Source organism: Diabrotica virgifera, chromosome 9 (genome assembly GCF_917563875.1).
Source record: "Diabrotica virgifera virgifera chromosome 9, PGI_DIABVI_V3a".
Taxonomy (NCBI): Eukaryota; Metazoa; Arthropoda; class Insecta; order Coleoptera; family Chrysomelidae; genus Diabrotica; species Diabrotica virgifera.
The window spans coordinates 79,122,494-79,134,939 of NC_065451.1; positions in this window are offsets into that span (position 1 = coordinate 79,122,494).

Consider the following 12,446-nt stretch of genomic DNA (forward strand, 5'->3'; position numbering starts at 1 on the left):
GGTCTCTGAGCTATCGAAATGTGCAAAAAGAATAAGAGTCGTAAAAGATCTTACTCGTAAATTGGTAGGAAAGGGCCATACAGTTTATTTCGACAATTTCTTCAATTCTGTGAAACTAATGAAAAACTTACGCGAAGACATAATTTACGCGTGTGGAACAGCAAGAAAGGGAAGACATAACACACCAACGGATATAATAGCGGACAATCAATTAGCGAGAGAAGAGTCGGATTGGCGAGTTAGCAAAGATGGTACAGTTTTCATGAAATGGAAAGACCTAAAGGGTGTTTTATTTATAAGTAATTATCATAATTCCGAACATATTGGAACAGTGTCTAGTCTAGGAAGAGAAAAGTTGGTACAATGGAGAATATTGTTTGTCCAACACTGGTCAAGGTCAACAAGTCAATGCTAACATGGGTTTTGTTGAGAAAATGGATATCTTCTTCTTAACGTGCCCTATCAAGTCCCCTTGACGTTGGCGATTAACATGGCGAAACTGTCTCTGTCTCGAGCTATTCTAAATAGGTGTTCTGCTTTCTTTATTCCTGTCCACTCCCGGATATTCTTCAACCAAGAGGCCTGCTTTCTACCAATTCCTCTGCGTCCTTCGATTTTACCCATCATAATAAGTTGAAGAATATTATACCGGTCTCCCCTTACTACGTGTCCAAGATAGGCCATCTTTCTATATTTGATGTTATCAAGCAGCTCGCGGGTAGCATTTGCTCTCTTAAGGACTGCCACATTTGTCAGCATAGCCGTCCATGTTATTTTCAGAATACGTCTGTGCAGCCACATTTCAAAGGCCTATAAACGGTTAATGGTGGATATTTTTAATGTCCATGCTTCGACACCATACAAGAGGACTGACCAAATGTAGCATTTAATCATGCGCTTTCGAAGTTGAAGTTGCAAGGTATCATTACAGAAGAATGAACTCATTTTTAAAAATGTCGTGCGGGCTATCTCGATTCTACATTTTATCTCTTTATCTGGATCTACTAGCTCAGTAATATGGCAACCAAGATATTTAAAACTGAGTACTCTTTGAATTATATGACCATCCACATATAACCGTGAATCTTGATGGGCCAAACGGCTAAATACCATGTATTTTGTTTTTGAACAGTTTATATTTAGGCCAAACTCTCTTCCCACTCTGTCAATGGCATTTAAAAGGTGTTGTAATCCATTCATATCATCACTTAAAATAACTGTATCGTCTGCATATCTGATATGCAAGCTCTCGCTGTTTGACGCCAGTATAATTTTTCTATGATTCGTACATCTTGACTATCAACTCCTTTATCCTTTAGTATTTTAATTAATTTGTGATGTTGTACTCGATCAAAGGCCTTCTCATAGTCAATAAATACAGCAAAGACGTCTTTCCTTTGATCTCGGCATTCCTGTAATAACACATTTAGTGCAAAGAGTGCGTCCCGGGTTGACAGTCCATTTCTGAAGCCAAATTGTGTTTCATCCTGGTCTTCTTCACATTTATCTCTGATTCTACTGTGGATGATACGTAGAAAGATTTTCAAGGTGTGGCTCATAAGGCTTATCATTCTATAGTCGCTACAGTTTTTCGGACGTTGTTTTTTTGGTAGGGTTATGAATTCGGACTTTAACCAATCTTCAGGGATATCACCAGTCGAATAAACATCATTTAAAAGTTTGACTAGTATTCCAATGTTTTCCTCATTTATGAGCTTTAACATTTCTGTAGGTATGTTGTCGGGACCAACGGCTTTCTTGTTTTTTTGCCAATTTTATAGCATGTTGTATTTCTGATTTTAGTATTTCTGGTCCTTCATCTTCATCTAAAGTGTCCAGTTCTTCGGGTCTATCATCATTATACAGTTCATTTATATATGGATATGCTAAAATGGAAAATGGATATGCTAAAGTCAATTTATGAAGTTCACAGAATGCGAAGAAATTGTGGCACCGTATCTTTTGGTATTTTTTATAGGTGTCGCTAGTAAACGCCTTTATTATTTTCAAAAGTAGATCCGATGGACAATCGCTTACGTTGAAGATGTTTAGGTTAGCAGTCATAAACGGACTTACTGGCGCTCAACCTGACGTGCCAAGAAGAGGACGCAAAAGAACTAATGACACTGAAGTAAACCACTTCAAGCGCACGGTACCCTTAGGAGTCCGATTTGATAAATGTGCACATATGCCAATTCACATGAAACCAAGATGTGCCCATTGCATCACTCGAAAAGAACCACACAAGTCTTCCTGGAGCTGTTCAACATGTAATGTAGGACTGTGCCTTAACGACAAAAAAGAAATGTTTCTCTTTATACCATTAAAAATAAAGTTCTACTTTTGAAAATATTTTATTAACCGACGCCTAGTGTCCTAATACCTATGACACGGTCTATAGCTTTTGTTAGCTGATTAAAAAAATAAAAAAACACATAACATTGTTATTAAAAATAATGATTTTATATAAAAAAAAACCAAAAAACTTGTTAAAATTAAAAAAAATTCCGGCGTCAAAGGGTTAAATCTGATTTGAGTATTTTTCTTTCGTTATGTTTATATTACTATTTTCTTATTTATATAAAGTGTAATTAAACATTCAAAATGACGTTTTATGATGTATTTGGCGAAGCTTTAGTTGAAGAAATGATAAATAATGAAAGGTAAATCTTCGTTTACTTTACAATCGACATTCTGTTTAAAAAAAATCTATTTGAATTATTCAAATTTTTGTTTCTTTTGTAGAGCTGACATTACAACAAAGGATAATCCACTGCAACATTTAGAAAACTTTTTAGATTCAATAAAGATGTTGCAAGGATTATCATTGATATGATTAGTCCATATATACAAGAACTACAATTCCTAAAGAATTAAAGATTTTAGATACATTACATTTTTATGGCAGTGAAAGCTATCAGTTATAGTGGTTGCATTGATGAAGTCACTGAAGTCATTTATGGCCACCTAACACCAACCTGGCTCAAACTTCCAAATAGTGAGCATTCCAGAAACACTGTGGCTAATGGTTTCAGAAGGAAGGAAGGAAATACAACTTTCCACAATGTTTTGGGACTATAGATTGCACTCACATTGCAATTATATATCATCCAGAAAACTACCCGGTCCTTCCATAATATTGTAGAAAAGGATATTATAGTATAAACTGCCAAATTAGTGTGGATAGTAAGTATCACATTTTAAATATGAAGGCTCTTTTCCTTGATCTACTCACGACTCTGCTATTTGGCAAGCCCCCAATAAAAAAACAATAATGGAAAACTTGTATATTGAAGTTGTTCTGAAGCTATTTTCTTGTGGCATTTTTATAATCAAGTATATTCAAATGGGAAATAAGCCACAATTTTACCTAAAAATGATTTTATTAACATTTTATTATTTAAATTATTGTATATTGAAGGTGCTAATTATTTTCTTATTGGGGACCAACAGTTGACCAAAATTCGTACAGACGAGGGGAGCAAATCAGAGATGGAATTGTGCAACAATATTTTAATATTGTTTTATAAATAGTTTTATCTAGGTATAATTAACCAACCAGTTACATAAATAAATATCCCTTTTTATTTTTGTGCCTATGTTTGATTTCGTTCTTAATTTCGACCTTTGCCTGAGCAACTAAGTTTCTTTTAGATTTGACAAGTCAATGGCCGAAATTGTAATTTATTTCGGGCTTTGACTAAGACCGTCAGTCATACCTGAGGATTACGTAGTCAAACCCAGGAGTGCCTGAAATTCGGTCTTTGACTATAACAGGTACATTAAACAATGTGATATAATTCGTACTTTTTATTAGATATGGATATAAAAACTTCCGTTGATTCTGAGTCCGTTGATCTGGAAAACCGTTGATCTCTGGAATGGCTCAGAGGTACACTGAGGTGAGGGAAATAGGAATAATCAGAGTCAGGCAAATATGCAATATTGCATATGCATTTGCATATTTTTGTAGTTTCTTTTGAATTTTGCATATACTGGTATATTTAAAAATAAAGTGCATATAATAGGTTTTCAAAGCGAACTTATTTGTTTATTCATGGTTCAAATACCTTCGTGCCTGATATTTCTGTGTGGATCAAGGCATCCAGAATTAGTCATTGATATGGGAAAATTATTAAGCTTAGCATGCAGTAAGTAAATACAAAGTCAACCTAAATATTTTAAATTGCATAAAAATAATCAGAAAACCAAAAAATATACATTTTTAATTTAAAATGCTTTAAAAAACCCCCGATCTAAAAATTATTTAGTTTACTGTAGGAATTTTTTTGCAGATTCCATTTTTTTATTACTCCTATTTATTTAACAATATGTTCCGTTAGGAACAATCAATTAAAGTTATGACTTTCTTAGGCTATGACATGTAGGTAAGAATTCCAATGAAAACTTTCCTTTCTAAATTATCAACAAATATACAGGGTGCGCCAAACCTCTGGTCTTCTTTGATTACGGCTAAACTATGAGATATACAAAAAAATGTTTATAACAAAACTAATGTGTATCAAAGAGGTCTATAATTTAAAATTATTTTCAATTATACAGGGTGAGTCAGAACGACGGTATGAACCAAAGTTGTATTTTTTTAAATGGAACACCCTGTATATTAAATCATTTTTGAATATATTATTTAAAAATATGAAAAATTTGTATAAGGTCTTATAGGTCTAAAGTTAATAATTTTCGAAATATTTACATTTTTATTGAGAAAAATGGTAATATTTATAGGGTTGTGGATTATGTTTCCAAGGAAATAAAAATTTGGGTGATAGGTCAAAGTTTTTAAAATATAGTGTTATTTTTAAATAATTTAATATTTTTTACTTTTAGCCATAAAATATACAGTGTGATCACTATTTGCAAATACAAAATTTTCTCATTTTTTTTAAATGGGACACCCTCTATATTACTTTTGCGTTTTGTAGTAAATATTATAACCTTTCTTTTGGTATAAGGTTGTATGTACCTAGCATGTTTTGTTTTGTAGATATTTAAAAAAAACTATAGATTTTACGTGTTTGCGGATTTTTTATTTAAAAATTTTTTTGCAAAAAAAATAATTATAATCTGGTTTTAGAAACATACACTAAAATATAAAATATGAAGATAAAAACGTAATTAAAGATTAAAATAAATCGTATGCTAGTACAATTCAATTGAATTTAATAACTTTAAATTATTTTACAAAAAATATTTTACCATATTAATGAATGCATAAATTAGTTACTAAATTAAATAAACAACCAAATTTTAAATCAGCCGTAGTAATTTTTCTACTACAGCAACTTTCCTGTACCAAATTAATTGTTAGTTAAATTTTATTTAGTTAAACTTTTAATTTACCTTTTAAATTTACTTACATACATCTTGAGAATATAAAAATTATTATAAAGTATGCTTTGAAACAAATGAATGTTAAATGTATCATCCAAATTATTTATTAATATAAATAGTATTTACTGGTGTCACAAAAACTGGGAATACTTTTGTAGTTGAAATTTTTGTAACAATTTTTTTTATTTGAAATTTTAATTTTTTAACCGAAACATTTTTGGATATGACATTTGTTTTGGGCGAAACCATTAGAAATTATTACCAGATTTTGTGACACGAGTAGGTACATAGATACTGTTTACTTCTTAATATACTTCCATAACGTTCATTTGTTTCAAAGCATACTTTATACGTTCTCAAGATGTAGGTAAATTAAAAAGTTATTAACTGATCTTACTCGTAAATACAATATAACTAACAATTAATTTGGTATAGGAAAGTTGCTGCGGTAGAAGAATTACTACGATTGATTTAAAATTTGGTTGTTTATTTAATTTAGTAACTAATTTATGTATTCATTAATATGGTAAAATTTTTTGTAAAATAAATTAAAGTTATTAAATTCAATTGAATTGTACTAGCATACGATTTATTTTAATCTTTAATTACGTTTTTATTTTCATATTTTATATTTTAGTGTATGTTTCTAAAACCAGATTATAATTATTTTTTTTGCAAAAAAATTTTTAAATAAAAAATCCGCAAAAACGTAAAAGCTATAGTTTTTTTTAAAATATCTACAAAACGAAACATGCTAGGTACATACAACCTTATATCAAAAGAAAGGCTGTAATATTTACTACCAAACGCAAAACTAATATATAGGGTGTCCCATTTAAAAAAAATGAGAAAATGTTGTATTTGCAAATAGTGATCACACTGTATATTTTATGGCTAAAAGTAAAAAACATTAAATTATTAAAAAATAGCACTACATTTTAAAAACTTTGACCCATCACCTAAATTTTTATTTCCTTGGAAACATAATCCACAACCCTATAAATATTACCATTTTTCTCAATAAAAATGTAAATATTTCGAAAATTATTAACTGTAGGCCTATAAGACCTTATACAAATTTTTCATATTTTTAAATAATATATTCAAAAATGATTTAATATACAGGGTGTTCCATTTAAAAAAATAAAACTTTGGTTCATACCGTCATTCTGACTCACCCTGTATAATTGAAAATAATTTTAAATTATAGACCTCTTTGATACACATTAGTTTTGTTATAAACATTTTTTTGTATATCTCATAGTTTAGCCGTAATCAAAGAAGACCAGAGGTTTGGCGCACCCTGTATAGATAGTACTACTAGTAAAATAAAGTAACACTTAAAATACATAGTTCTAATTTATCTAAAATCTATTTGGTAAGTCAGTTGGTTTTTAAAGCTTCAGTCTGCGAACTTCACCATCCGTGTTTAGTAATTCACTCGCGAAATCATTTGGATGCGCACTAAGTCTTTCTTCATACTTTTCACTGTATTTTCTGATTTTTTCTTTGATGCTGGGAACTTTCAGGTCTCTCTCTATTATTGCGTTGGGGACGTACCATGGAGCGTTTACTATGGTTCTTAATACCTTATTTTGAAAACGTTGTATAATTTCCAAGTTAGATTTGCTGGCTGAGTCCCATAGCTGTATGCCATAGGTCCATATGGGTTTAAGTATGGCTTTGTATACTACTAATTTATTTTCGATTGACATTCTTGAATGTCTGCCCAGAATCCAGTACATTTGTTGAAGTTTGAGTCCAAGTTGCTTTCTTTTGGTGAAGATGTGCTTTCTCCATGTTAGTCTTTTATCTAGATGTATGCCCAGGTATTTGGTTGTATCTACTTGTACTAATTGTTTGTTGTTTATGTATACTGGTGGACAGCTCTCTCTTCGCATGGTAAATGTCATGTGGGTCGATTTTGTTTCATTAGCTTTTAGTTTCCATTTTTTTTAGCTATTTTTCTATTTTATTAAAGTGGGCTTGTAAGTTATGCGAAGCTCTTTGGGGGTCTGTGTGAGATGCGATAATATCTGTGTCATCTGCTAATGTTGCGACTGTTGTCAATCTAGTTGTAGGTAAGTCAGCAGTAAATAACAGGTACAGTAAGGGACCGAGTACACTACCTTGTGGGACACCGGATTTTATTTTAAATAGTTCTGAGCGAGCATCTTGTTGTTTTACTAATGAAAAGCGATCTGTCAGATACGATTTTATAATTAAATAATATTGATACGGAAGATTTTTCTTCAGCTTATGGAGGAGTCCTGTATGCCACACTTTGTCGAATGCTTGGCTGATATCTAGAAAAGCTGCACTGCAGTACCTCTTGTTTTCTAAATCATTGCTGATTTGTTTGACTATACGATGTGTTTGTTCTATTGTTCCATGTTTTCTACGAAAACCAAATTGGTGTTTTGGAATTAGTCTTGTTTCTTCTATTATTGGTTCTAATCGACGTAGAAACATTTTTTCAAATAGCTTAGATATTATAGGTAAGAGACTAATGGGTATATATGGGTTCAGTTCTTTGGGGTCTTTTCCTGGTTTTTGTAACAATATGACGTCTGCTACTTTCCACTGATTGGGAAAATGTGCATACGTAAGTATTGCATTAAATATACAGTGCTAGTCAAAAGTCCGTACCCCCCTCGTATCTTTTGAACGGTTATACCTATAATAGTGAAATTTGGAGGGAGAAAATAAACGGATGTAATTAGTCATGGCAGGTGACGTAACAGTGACAGATGTCGTTACAGAGCCACTGTGACCGATAATTTTAAATAGAACCTTATGGCAAGTGATACCTAGTTTGAAAGGTATTGAAAATACCTATTTAGTCATACTAGTGTCGTTTGAGTTTAACCTAATTTTGATGAATAAATTAAATAAATATAAAATTGTAGTCTCGCATTTAATTAATAAAAATTCAAAATTCCGCCTATGACTACTTGTCAAAAAGGTTGACTTTGACGTAAAAACTACTAGAGAATTGAAAAATATCAACTTTTTTGACAAAAATACCATAGGCGGCCATTTGAATTTTTATTAATTAAATGCGAAACTACAATATTATATTTATTTAATTTATTCACCAAAATCAAAATCAACTTAAATCCAAAAAAATTAGTATGACTGAATAGGTATTTTGAATACCTTTTAAACGAGGTATCACTTGCCATAAGGTCCCATTTAAAATTATCGGTCACAGTGGCTCTGTACCGTCACCTGTCATTATTACGTCCGTTTATTTCCTCCCTGCAAATTTCACTATTATAGGTATAACCGTTCAAAAGATAAGAGGGGGTACGGACTTCTGACTAGCACTGTTTGTGTTATTGACATGATTATTTTCTTAGTTACGTTTTGCAGGATTTTTCCAGTGACGAGGTCATAACCAGGAGCCTTTTTTGGATTGATTTCATTCAAGATTACCATTCGGATTTCTTTAGGTTTAAATTTTTTGACTGGAAGATCCATTTGAAAAGGTATATCAAGAAAATTTAAGATTTCATTATTATCTTCGTCGTTTTGGTCCATGTTGTAAGGTTTAAAGACGTTGCTTAGGTGTTCAGCAAAGGCCTTTGCCTTTTCATTATTACTTCTGGCCCATGTTCCCGCAGAGTCTCTAAGCGGAGGTATTTGTTGTATTGGTCTTTTCATTTTCCGTGTAGCACGCCATAGAGAATAATCTGTTGCTTCCGTAGATGTTAGTTTTTCGAGGTACTCTTGTACGTTCTGATTCCTTATTGTGTAGTAGTCTTTTTAATTCAGATGCTGCTCTGTTATAATTCGTTTTATTGATTTCAGTTCTATGGTTTTGCCACTTTTTACGAAGTCTTCTTTCTCTATGATTTTTTTCTTTTACAATAATTGGATTATCACCTTTGGATTTATTATCGGCAACATTGGGAGTTGCGTGCCAGGCTGCTGTTTGAATTCCTTTTGTTAAATTTGCGACGGCTTCATCAATGTTCTGTGGTGTCTTGAGTAGAACGTTTAGTTCAATGTTCTCATCAAGTTTTTGCCGGAATAGCTCCCAGTTGGTCTTTAGGTTGCATAATTGTGGTTATTGGTATTTTCTTATTACTTTTGCATGTAACGTCAATATTATAGGAGAATGATCTGAAGAAAGATCATAGCTGCTTTCAATTTTTAGGTAGTTTGGGTTAATACCTTTTACGATGAAGAAGTCGATAGCGTCTGGTATTTTCGCAGGATCGGACGGCCAGTAGGTGGGCTCTCCTGTTGCTTTGATGCTTAAATTGTTACCTGTGATTGTGGTCATTAATTCTCTGCCCTTAGTGTTCGTAAGTCGAGATCCCCAATGTGTATTCTTGGCATTGTAATCACCTCCACTTATACATTTGTTTCCGAGTGTTCTTATGTAGTTAGTATATTGTTCTTTTTTGTTGTTGTGTTTAGGGGGTCAATAGGCTGCTGATAGAACCAGAGTACCTGTGCTACTTTCTATTGCTACACTGGTTACTTGTAGGTATTCTTTTTGATAACTTTCTAATTCATAATGCTTTATACTGCTACGAATTATAACTGCTGTTCCTCCATGAGCTGTATTATCTGGATGGTTTGCTGCGACTAGAAATACATCGATGTTATTGCCGATGATGTAAGCTTTAATTTCATGAGCATGTAGACTCAGAGCATTGGCGTTCCACTGTACTATCTTTAACAATTGAGTATCCATTAAGAAAGTTTTGAAACAAGCGTTGTGATTAGGTTCATGATGGTTCCCATTTGGGTTATTAGATCTCTCATCATATTTTTTAGTTCCGTGAGATCATTTGATTGTGATTGTTGGATATTGGTTGCTCCGTTAGGGTTATTTGTTACGTTTTGCATTGTAACAACTTGTGCATATGTATTATCTGCGGTTACTGCGCGTACACTATTAGTTGTGGTCACTGTGTTTTTCTGCCGCAGTCTGGGGTATAACTTTTGTTGTAATTCTTTGTGTATTATGCATCCTCTATAATTTGCTGGATGGTTTTCTAGGCAGTTTACGCATTTGACTGTGTTGTCTTTTATATGTCTAGAACATTCAGATGTTTGGTGAGATTCTGTACATTTGACGTATCTGTATTCTCTTTGACAGAAGTTTTTTGTATGTCCGTACCTTTGACATCGCATACATTGTGGTATTGATCTTCTAGAGATTCCATGCGAAAAAAAATTTCCAAATGGTCCAGCATTACAAAACTGCTTTACACACCGTTAAAAAAATAAATTAGAATCGGGAGAGAAAAAGCAAGATTTGATATCTAGGTGCTTAAAATCAACTAATCGGAAATCAAGTGAGCAAGAGACATTTAACCATGATTTGTTCAAAGCATTGTAAAGCTAAAATATATCTGTCCAATTATCAAACGAAAATTTGCGAATATTTCTTGGAAAATACTGCAAATGAAATATTCCAAGTGAAAGAAGCTTAAGAAGAAACGAGGTAGATTCTGTAGGTATATTCTACGGTACTGAGTAACATCAAATTAGAGACAATAGGAGACAATTATTTTTATGTATGTGTGGATGAAACAATTGATTCTCCTGGACGTTAAATCGCACATTTATTAATGGGATCTCTTAAAAATGGGCAAGCTTGTAAATCGCATTTAATTGCTTCTAAGAAGTTGAATAAAACCAACGCACTAGGTAACAGTTTTAAGGTTTTTGCAAGACAGTTTAGCAATTTTTTTTCTTCGTTTAGCGGTTTTTAATGAAAAGTTTTTATTTTTCTTTCAGATGCTGCACCTTACATGGTTAAAGTAGGAAGCAATTTGAAAAAATTTTATCCTCGTTTAGTACACACAACTTGCCTAGCATGGTTTAAATAGGGTCGCAGAAGAAATTAGAAATAAATTTCTTCTTGTTAATAATTTTATTTCAAATATGATCAAAATATTTCTTAAGGCACCTACCTGTAAGGTATCAGTTGTATAAAGAACAATTGCCGAATCTTCCTCTTCCACCAAAACCTATTGTTACTGGATGAGAACTTGATTAGAGGCTGCAATGTTTTATGCAGAAATTTTTGCTGAATTGAAGCCAGTAGATTCTTCTGAACCACTTATACTTTTCAAAGAATTGGTGAAAAATAAAATAGTGCCACAGCAACTTTCATACTTAAAATATTATGTACTTATGTACATGCATATTTGACATAAATAAATGCATATACATGCATATTTGACACAAATAATATGCATATATATATATATATATATATATATATATATATATATATATATATATATATATATATATATATATGCGCATATATCTTCCTTTTCAGCCTGCATATTTGCCAGACTTTGGTAATAATGTATACGTAGAACTTATTTTTACAGAATTTACAATGAAATATCTAAACAACTTTTTATTATTATTCAGAGTTAGCCATACGCCTCACACCTCTCTAAGGGTAAAATTCACTCATCCCAGATACCTACGGTACCAAAAGGATTGAGCTCTGGTGGGACTCTTTCCGTGTTATCGAGCCCTAGGTGACTTGGTATACAGGTGTATCTCCCAAAAATTTTCGTACACATCTGGCCGTTGCGAGCAGTACAGCTTTCTGCATGGTCTTGTAAAGATGTTTATTTAGATCCAGCATTTTTATGCTTTCTAGGAGGTTGTTCGGAATGACTCCAGTAGTAGACATACCAATAGGTATCGTCTGGGTACTTTGCATTCTCCATTGTCTTCGTATTTGAATTTCCAGATCTCTGTACTTGGCGATCTTTTCAGTAAATTTACTACGTAGATTATTGTTGTTAGGTATCGCCACATCAATTAGTGTTGTTTGTCTGGTTAATTTATTAACTAGTATGATATCTAGTCTATTATGTGCCACTGTTTGGTCTGTGAGCACAGTGCGGTCCCAGTATAGCTTGTAGCTGCCATCCTCAAACATTCTCTCAGTGACGTATTGATAATATGGGAGATGGTCCGTTTGGAGAAGTCCCAGCTTGATAGCTATCTCCTGATGAAGGATTTTTCCCACTGCGTCATGCCGTTCCTTGTATTCAGTTGCAGCAAATGCCTGGCAGCCCCCTGTAATATGTTGGATGGTTTCT